The sequence below is a fragment of the Moschus berezovskii genome, chromosome 21, assembly GCF_049115385.1.
Source record: "Moschus berezovskii isolate FMDL1 chromosome 21, NW_MosBer_1.0, whole genome shotgun sequence".
NCBI lineage: Eukaryota > Metazoa > Chordata > Mammalia > Artiodactyla > Moschidae > Moschus > Moschus berezovskii.
The window spans coordinates 53,476,596-53,497,656 of NC_142480.1; positions in this window are offsets into that span (position 1 = coordinate 53,476,596).

Here is a 21,061-nt window from a genome sequence, read left to right on the forward strand (position 1 = left end):
CTATACAAGGATGCTCCCACATGAAAACACCCCCTCAGGACCCCAGTAAGTAACTTTTCCTTTTAAACTTATAGAGGTGAAAGTAAAATGAAAAAGCAGAGGAACTAATCCCAATTAAAAGAACGAGAAATCCTGTGAAAGAACAAATAATGAAGACCTCACCAGTCTACTAGACCCCAAGTTCAAAAGAGCAGGTAATAGAAGTGCTCAAGTCATTGAGAAAGATTATTGATAGAAATTACTTCAAAAGAAAAATGGGGAAAAGAACAAACACACGGAGACTAAACACCATGCTGCCGAAGCTGCACTGCTCAAGGGTCAAATCAAAGAGGAAATCAGAAAATACCTGAGACAAAGCACAATGGGAACGCAATCTTAGAAAATCTATGGGATGAGGCATAACAGTTCTAACAGGGAATGTCAGCGATACAGGCCTTCCTGAAGAAACTAGAGGAATCTCAAGCAACCTTAAAGAATTAGAATAAAACTAAAGTCAGCAGAAAGAAGGAAATAAAACTTTCAGAGAGAAAATAGAGATTAAAAAAGAACAATGAAAAAAAAAACTGAAACTAAGCTACTTTTAAAAAAATTTGTTTTTATTTATACAAAGCATAATGCCAAAAACTTTAACAGTTAAAATTTCACCAAATGAAAAAATAGAATACACAGTTGTAAAAAGCTACATTATTTTACAACTGCCTCAAGCTGCAAAAAGAAAATCCAATGCCATACCTAAGTTATCCCTCTCTCAAAATAATGCCATTTATGTTATAAACCATGAGCACCCCATCAAAAGATGGGAACTGCTTTTGTTAATTCATATATATATATATATATATATATGACTGTATCACTTTGCTATACACCTGAAACTTTTTAAAAAATAAAATTGACAAACCTCTAGTCAGGCTCACCAGGAAAAAGCTGCTGCTGCTGCTGCTGCTAAGTCGCTTCAGTCGTGTCCGACTCTGTGCGACCCCATAGACGGCAGCCCACCAGGCTCTGCCATCCCTGGGATTCTCCAGGCAAGAGTACTGGAGTGGGTTGCCATTTCCTTCTTCAATGCATGAAAGTGCCAGGAAAAAGAGAAAACCCAAATAATCAAAATAGAAACGGAAGAAGAGAAATAACTTCCAGTACCACAGAAACACAAAAACATCATGCTAGAATACTAGGAACGGTGGTGGTGGTGTAGTCGCTAAGTCATGTCCGACTCTTGTGACCTCATGGACTGCAGTTTGCCAGGCTCCTCTGTCCAGGAGATTTCCCAGGAAAGAATACTGGAGTGGGTTGCCATTTCCTTCTCCAGGGGATTTTACCAACCCAGGAATCAAACCCGGGTCTCCTGCGTTGCAGGCAGATTCTTTACTGACTGAGCTATGAGGGAATCCAGTGAGCAGTTCAGTCGCTCAGTCGTGTCCGACTCTGCGACCCCATGAATCAACAGCACACCAGGCCTCCCTGTCCATCTCCAACTCCCGGAGTTCACTCAAACTAATGTCCATCGAGTTGGTGATGCCATCCAGCTATCTCATTCTCTGTTGTCCCCTTCTCCTCCCGCCCCCAATGCCTCCCAGAATCAGAGTCTTTTCCAGTGAGTCAACTCGTCGCATGAGGTGGCCAAAGTATTGCAATTTCAGCTTTAGCATCAGTCCTTCCAATGAACACCCAGGATTGATCTCCTTTAGAATGGACTGGTTGGATCTCCTTGCAGTCCAAGGGACTCTCAAGAGTCTTCTCCAGCACCACAGTTCAAAAGCATCAATTCTTCGGTGATCAGCTTTCTTCACAGTCCAACTCTCACATCCATACATGACCACAGGAAAAACCATAGCCTTGACTAGATGGACTTTGGTTGCAAAGTAATCTCTCTGCTTTTTAATATGCTATCTAGGTTGGTCATAACTTTCCTTTCAAGGAGCAGGCGTCTTTTAATTTCATGGCTGCAGTCAGCATCTGCAGTGATTTTGGGAGCCCAAAAAAAATAAAGTCTGACACTGTTTCCACTGTTTCCCCATCTATTTCCCATGAAGTGATGGGACCAGATGCCATGATCTTTGTTTTCTGAATGTTGAGCTTCAAGCCAACTTTTTCACTCTCCTCTTTCACTTTCACCAAGAGGCTTTTGAGTTCCTCTTTACTTTCTGCCATAAGGGTGGTGTCATCTGCATATCTGAGGTTATTGATATTTCTCCTGGCAATCTTGATTCCAGCTTGTGCTTCTTCCAGCCCAGCGTTCCTCATGATGGTACTCTGCATATAAGTTAAATAAGCAGGGTGACAATATACAACCTTGACGTACTCCTTTACCTATTTGGAACCAGTCTGTTGTTCCATGTCCAGTTCTAACTGTTGCTTCCTGACCTGCATACAGGTTTCTTAAGAGGCAGGTCAGGTGGTCTGATATTCCCAACTTTCAGAATTTTCCACAGTTTATTGTGATCCACACAGTCAAAGGCTTTGGCATAGTCAATGAAGCAGGAATAGATGTTTTTCTCGAACTCTCTTGCTTTCTCCATGATCCAGCAGATGTTGGCAATTTGATCTCTGGTGCCTCTGCCTTTTCTAAAACCTGCTTGAACATCTGGGAGTTCATGGTTCACATATTGCTGAAGCCGGGCTTGGAAATTCTGAGCATGACTTTACTAGCGTGTGAGATGAGTGCAGTTGTGCGGTAGTTTGAGCATTCTTTGGCATTCCCTTTCTTTGGGATTGGAATGAAGACTGACCTTTTCCAGTCCTGTGGCCACTGATGAGTTTTCCAAATTTGCTGGCATATTGAGTGCAGCACTTTCACAGCATCATCTTTCAGGATTTGAAATAGCTCAACTGGAATTCCATCACCTCCACTAGCTTTGTTCGTAGTGATGCTCTCTAAGGCCCACTTGACTTCACATTCCAAGATGTCTGGCTCCAGGTGAGTGATTACACCATCGTGATTATCTTGGTCGTGAAGATCTTTTTTGTACAGTTCTTCTGTGTATTCTTGCCACCTCTTCTTAATATCTTTTGCTTCTGTTAGGTCCATACCATTCCTGTCCTTTATCGAGCCCATCTTTGCATGAAATGTTCCCTTGATATCTCTAATTTTCTTGAAGAGATCTCTTGTTTTTCCTATTCTGTTGTTTTCCTCTATTTCTTTGCATTGATCTCCTTGCTATTCTTCGGAACTCTGCATTCAGATGCTTTTATATCTTTGAGCAGTTAGGTGGCAACAAATTGGACAACACAGAAGAAACAGGCGCATTTATAGAGACCTACAGCTGCCAGAACTGAGTCAAGAAGAAGCATCGTTTTAACAAACCAGTCACTAGAATTGAAACAGAATCTGTAAAAACTCCCTGCAAACTGAAATCCAGGAGTGGACAGCTTCACTGGGGAATTCTACCAAACAAGAAGTTATCCTGATTTATCCTGATCCTTCTGAAACCCTCCCGAAAGACTGACGAGGAGGGAACAATCCCAGAGTCACTTTATGACACCACCATCACCCTGATACCAAAACTAAACAAAGCCACTACAAAAAAAACCAATTCACAGGTGAATATCTTTGATGAATATTGATGCAAAAATCCTCAACAAAATATCAGCAAACCTTGACAACCGCCAGTCTAATGAGAAGGATGTATCGGGATCACAGCCGCAGAGACTCACTGGGATCCCCCGGCACGTGGCCTGCTCCATATCTTTCTGGTGTGCATTTCTTGGCCTGGGATTGGGGCTGGGGACCAGGAGAGAGGAACTCGGTTACGTTTTATTGAATGTTCCTGGGCCAGGTACAACTGCCAGGTGAGGGTGGACTGGGTGGGTTCCTCTCCAGCACGTCTCCTAGGCTGTGCCAGACTGGTTCCAGACACTGGAATTAACTTTGAATTTCACTGCAGGCATCCTGCTGGGGTCACTCTTAGCCCAAGCACTCAGAAATTTTCACCAACAGAAAGATGTCCTTCCTACAGCAGCTTCTGTCATTTGGATACCCTTTGTGCGGGGAGAAAGTACTTTTTATCCTCCACTATTGCTGCAATGAAAAAAAATCAATACATAAGACTAATAAAAATATGGGAATATTTTTAAAAATCAGCACACTGAGGGACTTTGCTAGTGGTTATGACTCCTCGCTCCCAATACAGGGGACAAAGGTTCAATTCCAGGTTGGGGGACTAAGATCCCACCCACATGCTAGATGGTATGGTCCTTAAAAAAAAAAATTAGCAAACAGAATTCAGCAGTACATAAGAAGGATTATACACCATGGTCCAGTGGAATTCATTCCAGGTCTCAACATACACAAATTAATAAATGTGATATATCTCATTAACAGACAAAAACTCATCTCAATAAAGAAAAGGCATTTGATAAAATTTAATATCCATTCGTGATAAAAACTCACCAAAGTGGGTATTGAGGGAATATATCTCAACATCATAAAAGCAATTTATAACATCCCCACAGCTGGTACGACAGTCGGTGATGAAAAGATAAAAACTAAATGAATTGAGCAAGACAAGGATGCCCACTCTCACAACTTCTATTCAATACAGTATTGAAAGTCCTAGCTGTGGTGAATGAAACAAGAAATAACAGATATTCAAATTGGAAAGGAAGAGGTCAAACTCCCCACAAACCTAAGGCCTAGAATAGAGAACACAGAAATAAACCCATATACCTATGGTCAATCTACAAGAAAAGCCAAAATGTACAGTGCAGAAAAGTCTCTTCAGCGGTGGTAAGAAAACTGAACAGCTACATACACTAACAAATGAAATTAGAACACTTCATATACAAAAAGTGGTTTAAAGACCAAAATAAAAGACATGACATCATAAGACTCCCAAGAAAACATGGGCAAAACATTGTCATAAATTGTAGCAATATTTTCTTAGATCAGTCTCCCAAGACAAAAGAAATAAAAAATAAATTATACCTAATTAAATTTTGCACAGCAAAGGAAACCATCAACAAAATGAAAAGGGAACCTATGGAATGGGAGACAATATTTGCAAACAACGCAGATGATAAGAGGTTAATATCCAAAATATACAATCAGCTCATATAACTCGATATGAAAAGAACTACCCAGTCAAAAATAGGGGCAGAAAACCTAAATAGACATCTCTGCAAAGAAGACAATACTAATTGCTAATAGGTAGATAAGAAGATGCTCAACATCAGTATTAGAGAAATACAAATCAAAACCACAATGAGGTATCACCTCACATGGGTCAAAATGACCATGATCAAAAAGTCTATAAATGAATGCTGGAGAGGGTGTGGAGAAAAGGGTACCCTCCTCCACTGCTGGTGGGAATTGGTACAGTCACCACAGAGAACAGTACAGAGGGTCCTTTCAAAATTAAAAACAGAGCTGCCATATCATCCAGCAGTCTCACCCTGGGCATATATCCAGAAAAGGTGAGATCTAATCTAAAAACATACATGCACCCGAGTGTTCATAGAAAAGCTATTTACGATAGTCAAGAAATGGAAACCACCGAGGTATGCATCAGCAGATGACTGGTTTAAGAAGGTGTGGTATATATAAACAAATGTTAATTGGCTGTAAAAGACAATGAAATACTGCCATTTTTAGCAACATGGATGGACCCAGAAATTATCACACTAAGTGAAGTAAAAGACACTTCTTTGTGGAATCTAAAAGATAATACAAAGAAATCTACATACAAAACAGACTCAGTAGAAAACAAACGTAGTCATCCAAGGGGAAAGGGAGGGGTGGGGAGGGATCAATTAGGAGCATGGGATTAACAGATACAAGCTACTATACATAAAATAGATAAGCAACAAAGATTTACCATATAGCACGGGGAACTATATTCAATATTTTGTAATAACCTGTGATGGAAGGTTATCTGAAAAGAAATATACACACACACATAGTTGAGTCACTTTTCTGTATACCTGAAACCAACACAATATTATAACTCAACTATACTTCAATTAAAAAAATAAAATTGTGGGCACAGGCCAGACACACCACTGGGTGGTGTGGGTGACCTGACCTCATGGTGCACCCTGATGGCAGGGTGAGGGCACCTCTGCTCTAAACCTCAGGGTGTCCAGGCCCCCACAGCCAAAACTGGGCTTTAACACTGTGAAGTAATGCTTCAGATGCTGAAGTTGGGGTATTACAGCACGTTTCTCATAAAATTGATCATCACCTGAATGAATGAGTGGATCTCAAAAGTACAGTGCTGGTAGAAGAGCCAGGAGCAGAGCTGCCCTGCGTGGCCACCTGAGTCACCCCTAGGAGGACACTCTGGCTCCATCACACTGTTCACTCCTGCTGCAGTGCTGAGAACAGCCAAGGCAAGCACCATCTCCTCCCAGGCCTGAGATCTGGACACTTGGGATCGGGCTTGGGTCAGGCTGCTGTAGAAAAAGCCCAGACAGGAAGTAGAGGTGTGTTTCTCATGCAGCTGTGCTGTGAGTGTAAAGAAGCCAAGACCAGAGTGGCTGCACAGGGTTGGGCCCAAGCTCCTCCTGTTTTGTGGATCTGCTGGCTTGCATTTAGGCTTCTATCTCCTGGCCCAATATGGCCACCTAGGCCCTGCCATCTCATCTGCATTCCAGGCACTGGGAGGGGAAGATTATGATATGACCAGCAAGCCTCTTTAAGGTCACATAATTTCTGCACACTCCCAAGGAAGGCTGGGAAGTATCAGTAAACCTGTATTACTGAACAAAGGGGAGGGAGGCTATCAAGGGACAATACCATCTCCGTCTACGTGCCTGGTGTGGAGTGGAACCTGCCTATGTGGACCTGCTTCCTCTTCTCTGAGCAGGACGGTGAGTCCAGCTATCAGCCCCTGACAGAGTCTGGCCCTGCATGTGCTGGCATCTGTCAGCTGCAACTCCGCTGCCCCCTGACCAGTGCTAGACATCATCACCTCCTTTAATACCCACAGTGACCCGCTTGGAGGTGGGCATACTAATCCCCTTTCTGCTGGTGAGGAAATAGACCAAGAGGGTAAGGCTGCTCATCACAGGCTCACACTAGTGGGAGGCACCAGGCTGCAGTGGGCAGAAGGTGGCCTTCGGAGCTAAGCCCACTGCTTTGGGTCCCAGCACTCTTTCCTGTGTGCAGGCTCGGATAAACCATTTGATTCTCTGATAGAGGCTTACCGATGGCGGGGTTAACAGAAGGGATTGAGGTCAAGCTCTGTAAAGCACCAAACACCAGGGAGCCCTGGATACAATAGGAATGGCCACCACCATCGCAGTGGGTGGGATATGCACCCAGTCCGTGCCCCACAGGCCTGACTCCAGGCTCCTTGGCTTCCCAGGGGCCAGACCGACTCTGGGATGCAAGCAGGAGCCCTCCCATCCGTGATGGGATAAGGGGTCCTGGGGACTTCAGTCCCAAGAGGACCGACAGAGCCTTCAAGGGCTGTGGCTTCCGACGCAGGAAAGAGGACAGGACTAATTGGCCATAGGCAATTTTGCCATAAAAAATAATGAAAATTTAAAAGTCTGGTCAAAGCTATGGTTTTCCCAGTAGTCAGGTACCGATGTGAGAGTTGGACCACAAAGAAGGCTGAGTGCTGAAGAATTGATGCTTTTGAACTGTGGTGCTGGAGAAGACTCTTGAGAGTCCCATGAACTGCAAGGAGATCAAACCAGTCACTCCTAAAGGAGATCAACCCTGAATATCCATTGGAAGGACTGATGCTGAAACTCCAATACTTCGGCCACCTGATGAGAAGAGCTGACTCATTAGAAAAGACCCTGATGCTGGGAAAGATTGAGGGCGGGAGGAGAAGGGGACGACAGAGGATGAGATGGTTGGATGGCATCACCGACTCGATGGACATGAGTGTGAGTGAACTCTGGGGGATAATGAAGGACAGGGAGGCCTGGCGTGCTGCAGTCCATGGGGTCGCAAAGAGTCGGACAGGACTGAGCGACTGAACTGATATTGCCATAATGGGGCTTCCCAGGTGGTGTGTTGGTAAAGAATCTGCTGCCAATGCAGGAGACGTGGATTCAATCCCTGGGTCGGGAAGATCCCCTGGAGGAGGAAAGGGCCACCCACTCCAGTATTCCTGCCTGGGAAATCCCATGAACATTCCATGGGGGTCGCAAAGACTGAGCGACTGAGCACACACGCAATACAGACGTGACGGAACTTTGTGCAGGCGTGAAGTAAGAAAGTGGAGCCATACTGCCTGCTATACGAGGCAATGATAACACAGCAGTTTGCAAATCCTTCTGTGATTTGAAGGCGCAGAGTTGAAGCTACATTTCCAGTAGAACTTTGGAACATATCAGTGGACATGTGACAAGATGCTAGAAACAGTCGTGAAAGAAGTTTTCACAACACAACACAGAGCTCGCCTATGAATATGCTCTTAGCGCTTGGAAAACAGATATTTAATACCTTTCTTAATGGAGGAGGAAATTTTAATGAAAAAAGTGTGATGTCAGCAAAACAAATAAGTCAAAAAAATGTATAAAATACTATGACTTGGAAGATAAGTGCTTAGGTACAACTCACAAAATAGGTTATTTCTGCACTATTGCCATGAATCTACACATATTTCAAGTATATTCAAATATTTTGTGTGTCACAACAAAGTGTCTTTAACTTTGTTATTCATTTCTCATGTTTTACTATGTCCTTTTTAATGTCACTCTTATTTTTCATTATTTTATCTTCTTGGATCAAGTTGCCTTATGGCCAATTAGTTATGCAGTGGAAATATTTGGAGCAAACATGCTTAGGGCAAAAGAAGCAGACATGCATCCTAGAACACCTGAGCCTGTAAGTTACAGTGAGGAAAGAAGGACCTTAAAAAAAAAAAAAAAAATTGAAGTGTAGTTGATTTACAATACTGTGTTAGTTCCAGATGTACAGCAAAGTGATTCAGTTAAACATTCATGTGTTTGATCTGTGTGTATATACACGTGTGTGTGCTGAGTCGTTCTAGCCGTGTCCGACTCTTTGTAACCCTATGGACTGGAGCCTCCTCCGTCCAAGGGATTTTCCAGGCAAGAATACTGAGTGGGTATTGTATTCATCAAGAATACTGAAGAGCCCTCCAGGGGAATCTTCCCACCCCAGGAATCAAACCAGTGTCTCCTGTGGCTCCGGCACTGCAGGAGGATTCTTTACCGCTGAGCCATCTGGGAAACCTAGGTATATATTGTTGTTGTTCAGTCACCCAGTCGTGGCTGACTATTTGTGACCCCGTGGGCTGCAGCACGCCAGGCCTCTCTGTCGCTCACCATCTCCCGAAGTTTGCCCAAGTTCATGTCCATTGTATTGGTGATGCCGTCCAGCCATCTCAATCTCTGATCCCCTCTTCTCAGATATATACGAGACCTCAAATTTATTTATATTTCCTTTTCCATTATAGAACGAGCTGGAGGGTCCCATGGGACAGGAGCCTGTGGCCCAGGCTCACTGTGGCGTGTCCCGCAGGGCCCTCAGCCGGGGCCCCAGGCCCCCCTGGCAACCCTCTCGCCCCCGGTGTCCGGTACAGGAATGGCAGGGCCCGCCTGGCCTTGGGGTCCACTCCAGGGCCCGGATAGGCAGGAGCTGGGGTCTCTCTCCTCCCCGCCAGCTCGTGTGACCCTGCTCCAGGGGCCCTGGCCAGACCTCAGGTGATGTGCCCAAGTGCTGGCCATCCCATCCAGGGGTCCCAGGGCAGCACTCACTCGCTGAGGCTTCTCCCGACCCTCGGTGCTCCCAGGAGGCCACGGCTGCAAGAGCCGCTCCTGGGCTCACTTCCAGCCTAATGCACCCTGACTGCAGGAGGCTGGCCCTGGACCCTGGGTGGGAGATGTGCCAGCTGTGCCTGCTGAGCACCCTGAGTACAGCGTGTGAATCCATAACAGGTCCACAAAGCCAGGATCCCGTTTCCCCAATCCTGGGAAGGACGCGAGGGCCAGCCAGAGCCACGAGGCCCTCCCCAGGGCCAGGGCCGAGCCTACAGGTGGGATGGTGCTGGGTCCATGCGGCCGGTCTTCCTGTGCCCACTCACCTGGCCGCCAGGTACGTGCCCACGCCAGGGCCTCCTGGCCACTTCGTAAGAAGTGACTGTGAAGGGTCTCAGTGGAGAAGTTCGCACCACATGCTCTTCATCCTCCTGGATGCACGTGCGTCTGACGCCAGCCTTGGGAGTAACCCTCCAGCACCGGCGGCCCGCTGCTCCAGACACAAGGACCCTGTGGCTCTCACACTCGGGCCCTGGAGCAGACCCTTCAGGCCCCTGTGCTTCAACTGCGTGCATGCCGAGGCGCTTCAGCTGTGTCCGACTCTCTGTGGCCCTATGGACCTTAGCCCGTCAGACTCCTCTGTCCACGAGATTCTCCAGGCAAGAACACTGGAGTGGGTAGCCGATCCCTTCTCGAGCAGATCTTCCTGACCCAGGAATCAACACGAGGTCTCCTGCATTGGAGGCGATTCTCTACCAACTGAGCTGTGGAGTAAGCCCCACACAGGTGAGCCGTTGTTCACTCTTCCTGTGAGCTTCCTGTTGGTCGGCACCTTTCCCTGAGTGGAGACCCCACCCCGGCTTGTTCCCGTGCACGTATCCTGTGCACCTCGTCTGTGGTTTCAAGGTTAGGGGTTATCAGTCGGATCACCACAAGTATTTTTGTGAATGTCAGTCTCTCCTGTTGATGCTTGGGGCCATATTATACCCAGAGGCCAGAGTGCCATGCAGTTTTCACGGGAAAGATGCAGGCGTGGAGGTGAAAGGGAAGGGTCTGCACCAGAAGAGCGTCTAGCTTCAAAGCCAAGCACATCGGACTGATCTCTGGCATCGCCCCCAGCAGCCTGGCCTTGGGCAAAAGACTCTCTGAGACTCGTTTTTCTTGTTTGTAAAATAAAGAATCCTTTTACCTACCTGGAAGGATTGGTGGTGGTGGGAGTGGTGCTGATTTAGTTGCTAAATTGTGTGCAACTTTTTGTAGCCCACTGGGCTCTTCTGTCCATGGGATTCTCCAGGCAAGAATACTAGTGCAAGCTGCCATTTCCTCCTCCAGGGGATCATCCTGACTCAGGGATTGAACCATATCTCCTGCATTGCAGGCGATTCTTTACTGCTGAGCCACCAGCGAAGCCTGGAAGGATTGTTAAGGGGCTTTGTATAAGAACATGCGTATTTTTTCTTTCCTTAAAAATCGAGTTGGGTTTGGAGAGATCTGGGGGTTGCAGGGGGGTCCTCCAGCTTCAGGCTCTGCAGGGGCTTCAATACCTTTGGGATGCAGACCTCGAGTCCTCATGCATCAGGAAGCTTGCTTGTCATCTGGAGCTCAGGTGTCTGCCCTGTCTAGTTTAGGGCATTTTTTTCTAGGTGGGCTGCAGAGGCCAGGCAGGGGCCTTCAGAAGGCTGAGCGGAGCAGAACAACTGTGGTCAGGACCTGGGTGGTACCAGGGAGCATCGGCACTGAGCGGGTGGGGTGGGGTGGGATTTCCTGGGGAGCATTTGGAATTTGGTTTAGAGAGCATGGGCGTTTGTGCCTGTGTCCAGGGTGACCACAAAGCCCCCTGGAGACCAGCACAGTCGCTCGCTCCTCCCGAGGCCCCTCTGCTGACCCCTGGCCTTCCAGGCCCTACGAGCCGAGGGAGCCTGGCTCTGGGGCTGCAGCTGACGTGGGCACAACAGCTGCAGGTCAGAGCCATGGGGTCACAGCAGAGGAGGGGGCTCTCGGGCCTCCGGCCACATGAGGGCCACCGGAGGACCCCAGTACCTCTCCAGTTCCGCATCTGTCAGGAGGATCGGTCGCCACTTCATGGGGTTGATTATACACAATCCTGTCTGAACGCGGCCGGGGCGGTCCCCCCAGGCAGGCGCTCAGTCACTGGCTTGTTGAGCTGAATTGGGTAAGAAGGGAGTTGCACTGGCCTTTCTGCAACAAAGAGGAAAGGCCTTGCTCTAGGACCCCGTTAGAAGCTTCCGGACACCCCGGTACTGCACAACCAACTAATTCATCTAATGTAGGGGGCACCACCCCACACCGAGCACTGGCTCCAGGTGGGGGCCTGTTTCCCTCCCGGGGTCCTGCCCTCCCTGTGGGTGACAGGCCCACTCACGTGCTCACATCATACCTCTGCCCCCGCCCCAGCAAGACCCCCATGATTGCAAAGCTGTTTGCAGGGAGACCTGTGCCTGTGTCACCTGTGACGCCCAGGGTGGTCCCGCCCGAGCAGCACCCTCCGGGGTGGGGAACCAGGAGGAAAACGGGTAGCTCTCTCGTCCCCAAGATCCATCCAAAGGCCAGCTCGGAGGGGAAAGCAGGCTTTGAGACCGGGTGGCTTCTCTTCCCTACGGGGGCTCATTTCAGCTTCGCAATATCTCTGAGACAAGCCTACCCGCGTCCGCAGAGGGGACGCACTGGTGCTGTGGGTCTCATCTCCCATGAGGGTCTTGTCTCGTCCCCTCTCCAGCCCCAGTTCTAAGGGAGAGACATGAGAGTTTGACACAAGTGAAGAAGCGATACCCCAGAGGCCGGGCTGCTGAGTTCAGCCGGGGTCCGGCTCCCCCGGTTCCCCAGGCTGTGCGCTGACGCTCCGGCGGGCCACGGCGTCCCTGGCCCCGGCCCCCTGGGGAGGCCGAGCTGTGCTTCAGCCTCGCAGATGGTGTGTGCCGCCCCCACAGCTGAGCCCCCAGGGTGGTATAGGGGTGCGCTGGGAGTCAGGCCAGCAGGGGCCAGGCTGCAGCCCCCCTTGTCTGTGGATACCCTTATCCAGAAGTCTCCTTTACTCCTCAGGAAAAGAAAGACCTCCTTCCACCAGAGACGTTTCCAACAGAGGCATTTTGGGGGATGTGTTAGGAAAAGTATTATCAGAAAGGAGAAAGCACTCCAGAATTCTGGGGGTGCGGGAAGGGTCAGAGGAAACTCCATCAGAAATCCACGTTTGCCCCTGAACCCTGGCTGCAGGAAGCCCAGAGCCGCCTGGGAGCCTCAGAGCGGAGGCCACCGTCTCCCTCGTCTTGGTAAAGATGCTTCCTCCCGCCACGGCCCGGGTTTTCACTTCAGTAAACAACGGTTCCTGCAGTCATAGGACCTCGGCTCCTGCCTGGAAAGCGAGCAGAGTCTTAAGGAGCCCATTCTGGCTCCTGATGCAGAGACTTTCCTCCTCCGGAGGCTGACTGCCTCCAGGAGGGGCTCAAGCTGCAACTAAAGGCTCTGCCTGCGGCAGCTGAGACCTGGCACAGCCAAATAAATAAACGTGTGTTGGTCGCTCAGTTGTGTCTGATTCTGCGAGCCCATGGACTGCAGCCCGCCAGGCTCCTCTCTCCGTGGCATTCTCCAGGCAAGAATACTGGAGTGGGTTGCCATTTCCTTCTCCAGGGGATCTCCCCGACCCAGGGACTGAATCCGGATCTCCGGCATTGCAATCAGATTCTCTGCCGTCTGAACCACCAGGGAAGCCCCAAATAAATAAATAGATCAGTTAAAAAAATCAAATTTCTTCCGGGGGAAATAAATTTCAAATTGGCCAGTCTGCCAGTAAGGACTAGCTTTGTTATTAGGTTATGTGGCAGAAGTCTCCTGTGAAGCAGACAGCTTAAATCTTCAGCCCTGAATCTATTCAAAGCACATAAATACTGTGACAACTTCTAAACTTTGTAACTTTGAACTAAACTTTGTAACTAAACTTGTGACATCATTTTAGAGATCAACTTAAAAACACAAGAAGTGCATGTTGTTCTGCAATCATTTCCAGAAGGACATGTGACCCTCAAAGTCTGCTGATCACTGCCTGAGCTGCCCGTCCTCTGCTGGCACGGGGCGTGGGTGAATTTCTCTCTGCCTTCTGGGCCCCCTGGGGTAGAAGAGCCCCTGAAGCCAGAGAGGCTCATAAGGATCATTTTGGATTCCCCTGATTGGAATAAATTTACTGCATTATTGGACTTCCCTAGTGGTATAGCGGGTAAAAGTCCGCCTGCCAATGCAGGGGACGTGGGTTCGATCCCTGGCCCGGGAGGATCCCACATGCCTCGGAGCAACCAAAGCCTGTTTGCCACAACTATGGCGCCTGTGTTCTAGAGCCCATGAGCTACAAACACTGAGCCCACGCGCCGCAACTACTGAAGCCCATGAGCCCTAGAGCCTGTGCTCGGTGACAAGAGAAGCCACCAAAATGAGACGCCCACACACCACAGCTAGAGAGTAGCCCCCCTCACAGCAAGAATCTCATGGACTGGGGAGCCCGGCAGGCTACAGCCCCAAGAGTCAGACACGGCTGAACGACTAAGCGTGTATGCGTGCGCCACGACTAGAGAAAGCCCGGACGTAGCAGTGAAGACCCAGCGCAATCAAAAAAAAAAAAGATAAATAAATAAGAAAAAAGTTTACTGCATTATTGAACATAAAAGGCTATGTGGCCATCAAATATTTCCTAAGCTTCAATGATGTGGAAAGACGATCATGACACATTACCAAGTGGAAAAAGAGCAGGGTTATCTCATTTTGTAAAATAAACTGTGTTCATTGAAAAGACATTGGAAGCATATATCATACTGTGAGGTGTGCTTATTTCTAGATGCTCACTGTAGGTGATTTTTAGAAATAGTTTTATGGGGTGTAATAGATATGCCATAAACTGCACATATTTAAACTGTACAATTTTATACCATTTGAGATATGGATATACCCATGAAATCATCACAGGCATCAACGGTCGTGCTACATCCATCACCACAAAAGTCCTACACCAAGGGTGTAACTCAGGGGCTGTTAGTGTGTGCACAGAGCTACGTGACCAGGATCAGAGTCTATTTTAGAAGATTTTCATTCATCCCAAAAGAAACCCTATCCCCATGAGCAGTCACTCTCCTTCCCCGCCAACTGCCACGGTCCTAGGCAACTGTGGATCTCCCTGCATTTGCCTATATTCTGGATGTTTTGTATAAACAGTATGTAGTCCTCTGCGACTGGCTGCTCTGACTTTGCACGATGTTTTCAAGGTTCATCCTCGTTGCAAGTATCAGTACACTATGGTTAGCCACTTGAGAAACTGTCAGAACATTTTCAAACGCGGCTGCATCAGTTTATATTCCCAGGAGCAGCACACGAGGGCTCTCATTTCTCTACAGCCTCCTGCACTCTTGTTATCTGGTTTCTTTTTAAAAAAAACTATTATAGCCTTCCTAGTGAGTGTGAATTGATATTTCATGTTTTGTAGTTTTGATCTGCATTTCTCTGATAACTAACGATGTTGAACATCTTTGCATGAGCTTATTGGCCATGTATCTTCTTTGGAGAAGTGTCTGTTCAGCGGCTTTGCCCATTTTGAAATTTAGTCATTTGTCCTTCTATTATTCAGTTGAAAGTGTTCTTAATATATTCGATAAAATTCACGTGTCAGATCAACAGTTTAAAATATTGTCACCCATTCTCTGTGCTGCCTTTTCACTTTCTTGATGGCAGCTTTTGAGGCATGGAAGTTTTTAAATTTGATGAAGCCCATATTATTATTATTTTGACATTTGTGGTTTTAGCCTCATATCTAAGAAGGCTTTGCCTAACTTCAAGTCATGAAGATTTGACCCTGTTTTTTTGTTAGCTCTTACAGCTGTGTTAGTCTCTCAGTTGTGTCCAATTCTTTGTGACCCCATGGACTGTAGCCCACCAGGTTCCTCTGTCCATGGGATTCTCCAGGTATGAATACTGGAGTTGGCTGCCCTTTCCTTCTCCAAGGGATCTTCCTGACCCATGGAGAACCCATTACAGGCAGGCTCTTTACCATCTGAGCCACCAGGGACCAGGTTAGTTATTATGTGTGGTGTGTGTGAGGGGGTTGTGTCTAATTTCATTTTTTTTTTTTTTTGGCATGTAGGTATCCAGCTGTCCCAGTATGATTTATTGAAAAGACCGCTCTTTCTACATTGAATAGTCCTGACACCCTTGTCAAAAATCAATTGATCACTGGGATTCCCTGGAGATCCAGTGGCTAAGAATTCACCAATGCAGGGGACACAGATTTGACCCCTGGTCGGGGAAGATTCCACATGCCACGGGGCAGCTAAGACCATGTGACACGACACTGAGCCCACACATTCTAGAGACTGTGCTCGGCAACAACAGAAGTCACGCGCCACAACCAGGGCACAGCCCCTACCCCACCGCAACCAGAGAAAGCCCGTGCCCGGCAACGAAGACCCAGCACAGCCAAAACAGATAAATAAAAAAATTTTAAAAACCCATTGACCATAAATGTGACAGCACAGTTTTGGACTCCCAATTCTATTCTACTGGCTTAAGGATAGATCTCCATGTCTGTCCTCGAGCCAGTAACACCCTATTTTGATAACCGTAGCTCTGGAGTGAGTCTTGAAATTGGGACGTGTGTGTTTTCTAACTTGGCTCTTCTTTTTCAAGATTGTTGTAGCTGTTCTGGATCGCTGGAATACCCATATGTCAGCTTGTCAATTCTGCAGGGAATCCCAGGCTGCTGGGCTTTTGACAAGGACTGTGTGAACACATAGCTTAATTTGGGGAATACTGGCCTATTAACAACGTTAAGTCTCCTGATCCATGAACACAGATGTGTTTCCACTTACTCAGGGCTTCTTTTATTTCCTTCAAAAATATGCTGTTGCCTTTGGAGTATCAGTTTTTCACTTCCTTTTGTTAAATTTATGGGACATAGTTATACTGACTTTTAACATCCTTGTCTGGTAATTCTAACATCTGTGTCAGTTCTGTGTCAGGTTACATGATTTTTATCCTCACTATGAATTAAATTTTTTCTTACATGTGTGGTAATTGTTCTGGATGCCAGACACTGTGAGTGTTACTGTTGTGTGCTGGATGTTTTCCTGGATGTTCCTGAACTTTGTTCTGGGACATGGTTCAGTTATTTGGGAACAGCTTGATCCTCATGCATGTGTGTGCACTCAGTCACGTCTGACTCTTTGCGATCCCATGGACTGTAGCCCACCAGGCTCCTCTGTCTATGGGATTCTCCAGAAAAGAGTACTGGAGTGGGTTGCCATTTCCTCCTCCAGATCTTCCTGACCCAGGGATCGAACCTGCATCTTCTGCATTGGCAGGCAGATTCTTTACCACTGCGCCAGATGGGCCCAGGCCTTGCTTTTCAAGACTTGTTAGGTAGAACTGGAGCAGTGCTTCATCTAGGGCTAATGAGTCCCTGTTTCCTAAGAAAGATCCTTCTGTGTGTCCTCTGCCCTATGCCCTGTGAACCCTATGCCCTGTGAGTGGTTTTCCCAGGCCAGCTGGTGGGAACAGGCACTACACCTGGTCCAGTGTGAGCACAGGCACTTTTACCTCTAATCCTCTGTGCTGCGCTCATTCGCCTCGTCGTGTCCGACTCTGTGTGACCCCATGGACTGTAGTCTGCCAGGCTCCTCTGTCTGTGGCATTCTCTAGGCAAGAATACTGGAGTGGACTTCCATGCCCTCTTCTAAAGGATCTTCCCGACCCAGGGATTGAACCCGTTTCTCTTGTGTCTCCTGCATTGGCAGGTGGGTTCTTTACTGTTAGTGCCTCCGGGCTCATTTATTTGGCTGCACTGGGGCTCAGTGCTGGGATCCATCATCGCGCCCTCTGCTTCCTATGGCAGCGTGCGGGCTTCTCTCTAGTTGCGGCACATGAGCTCTGTAGTTGCAGTGTAGGCTTAGTTGCCCCAAGGCATGTGGGATCTTAGTTCCCCAAACATTGATCGAACCTGTGGCCCCTGCATTGGAAGGCACATTCTTTACCCCTGGACCACCAGAAGTCCCCTGTCCTGACAGATCCATCTCATGACTCTCAGATCCACCCCCTCAACTTAGGGAATCTTCCAGATTCCACCCATGTCTTCAAACTTGGCTGCAGCTGGAAACTCAGGGCAGTTGCAAGGCTGAAGGTAGGCTCAGACAGGACCTTGGTCTCTCGGGGGTACCTGTACTTTGTTGTTTGATTTCCAGTGTCCTTTAAACCGTCATTCCACATATTTCATCTGGAGTTTTAGTTGTTTTTAGGTAGGTGAGTAAATCTGGTCAATATTACTCCATCTTCGTTGGAGGCAGAACTTCCTACCATAACTTTTGTTTATTTATTCTACTTATTAATAGTTTCCACATTGTCTCTAATAAACATGTGCTTACTTTGAAATAGGGGGAAAAGCAGTGCTCTAAACCAGCCCTGCATGTTATTTATAAGAGTGAAAAGTTGGAAACACCTAAATTCCCAACAGTGACATGTCTATAAAGTGGGATATTAGGTACCCAACGTTCATATGAAAACGTGAAATGAAGTAAGTAGGCTGTAAGTGTCCATACAGAACATGACTTTAACTCTGATAAATAAAAATGTGTACAAAGACTGTTGGCGGGAATGTAAACTGGTGTAGTCACTATGGAGAACAGTGTGGAGGAGCTTAAAAATAAAAACAGAGCTACCATGTGATCCAGCCATCCCATTCCTGGGCATACAGTTAGAAAAGATGAAAACTCTAATTTAAAATGATACATGTGGGACTTCCCTGGTGGTCCAGTGGCTATGACTCTGTGCTCCCAATGCAGGGGCCTGGGTTTGATCCCTGATCAGGAAATAAGATCCCTGCAACTAAACTGATCCTTGCAACATGCCTGTGACTAAAGATTCTCATGCCACAGTGAAAAAGATCTGGGATGCTGCAACTAAAAAAGCCCCCAAACAAAAGGATACGTGCACCCGAATGTTCACACAGCACAACTTACAACAGCCAAGACACAGAAACAACTAGTGCCCATCAGCAGACGACTGCTTTACGAAGATGCAGTACGTGTACACAGTGGGCTCCTACTCAGTCATAAGGAAATAGCGCCGTTTGTAGCAACATGGATGGACCGAGGGAATGCTATGCTTAGTGAAATAAGACAAATGAGAATGACAAATACTACACACCACATCACTTATCTGTGGAATTTAAAACATACAAATGAATCTGTATACAAGGCAGATTCACAGACATAGAAAAGCTTATCATTACTAAATGGGATTGGCGGCAGGGAAGGAATTAGGAGTATGGCATTAACAGAGACAAAGTACTATACATAAAACAGACAAGTAATGAGCTTCCCAGATGGCTCAACTGATAAAGAATCTGACAGCAATGCAGGCAACCCAGGTTCAATCCCTGGGTCGGGAAGATCCCCTGGAGGAGGAAATGGCAACCCACTCCAGTATTCTTGCCTGGAGGGCTGCAGTGCATGGGGTCACAAAGGTTTGGACGTGACTGAGAGACTAACACACACATAGTAAATAAAATAGATAGCAATTGAGGATTTACTGCATAGTACAGGGCCAGTATCTTATAATAATCTGTAATGGAATATCATTTGCCAAAACAAACAAACCCCAAATCACTATGATGTACACCTGATTTACACATAAATTAACTATACTTCAATATTTTCAGTATTATAAATTAACTATACTTCAATTAAAAAAAATGAGAACAAAGAAAACATGATGAAATATTAGTGGATAGTTTTTTTCTGGCTGATGGGATTGTAGGTGTTTAAAAATATTTAAAAAATAAATCTCAATACTCCCCACATGTTTTAGAGAATATGAATTGTAATATCAAACAATGAACTGCCCCCAAGTATTAAGACAGCATCCATGCAGAGGAGTGGCCCCTATCAGGTTGGGACAGAGGGTAGGTGGAGAGGCTGTGGGTAAAGCTCTTGAGGGGCAGGTGGGGCTGGAGAAGCGGCCCTGTGGTCTAGAATCCTTGGGGGAGAGTCAGCTGGAGGTGGGCACCAGAAGCTGGGACCTGCAGGCGGCACTTGACTCAGCCCCAGGTGGGCCGGGTGCCCTGTCTTCTCCGCCCCCCACTCTCACTACTTCTGGAGGCCCGGTCGGCCCCCTGGGGCTGTGCTCCCCAGGGCAGCACTTCTACCTCCTGCTCCCTCCTGTTCACCCCGCTGTTTGCGTGCTGTTCTCAGCTGCTCCATTGTGCCGGACTCTGTGCGACCCCACGGACTGTAGCCCACCAGGCTCCTCTGTCCACGGGATTCTTCAGATAAGAATGCTGGGGTGGGTTGCCATTTCCTCCTCTAAATGGGTCTTCCCGGCCCGGGGATCAAACCTGAGTCTCCTGCATTGCAGGCAGATTCTTTACTGCGGAGCTACCAGGGAAGCCCTTGGCAGCCTCTGGCGGGAGTCAAAGGCCCAAGGGGAGAGCTGTCACCCTTCGGGCCTGGAGTACCGACTGCTCAAAGCTTAGACTGCCAGCAGAGATAGAGCCAGCTCCATCCATCTCAGGGGCTCTTGGAGACACCCAGGGAGGGAGCCTTGTCTGCAGAACAGAGCCAATCTCTGGGATCAAACTTGGGGATCAACGAGCCTCTCAACCTCAGCCACATGAAGGAACCAACCAGAACTGCTCAAATGTCGGGATGCTCAGACCCCCATCTCTAAGGTTCTGGGTGGGGCGGTTCCCCACCCACCCGCCGATGAGTCCAATGGGCACAAGGCTGAGAGCCTAGCTCTAGTCCAACCACCTGCTTTGTGGATGTGACACATTCAGGGCCACCCAGCCCTCCAGTGACAAGGTCAGTGCACACAACAGCGGGAGGACGAATCTATGGCGCAGTGATTTTGCGCTGCTCTGTCATCTCAGCAGCCTGGCGGGGTTGTAGGGGTCCCACCTTGCAGATGGAGAGACTGAAGCCTGTCTCTTCAGCCCAGGGCCGGGCAGCAGCTCCCACGATTTGTCAACAGGCTCGTCAATAGCCAGAATGTTCGCGGAGAATTACCTGCAGAACGAGAGCGGGATTCCATGGAGAAGTTCTGTCTGTAGACTGGAGAGGACCTCACTGTTCTGAAGGGTGGGATATAGGAACTTCTTTCTTCACCTCCCTTTCCCCACCGTTACCTCTCCTCAGTGGGGGAGCCTGGGGGTGCACCCAGGGCCTCTTGAACTATCCCCAGGGATATCATGAACCCTGCAAATTCCCCAGCTTCCTCACTGGAGACTCTGTCATTAAACCTGGGTTAGGCCCAGGGAGATGCATTTTCAACAAGCAGACAGACAGTTCAAACGCAGGGATCTAAAGACTGGTTTGAAGTGCTTGGGCTTAAGGGAGAACCT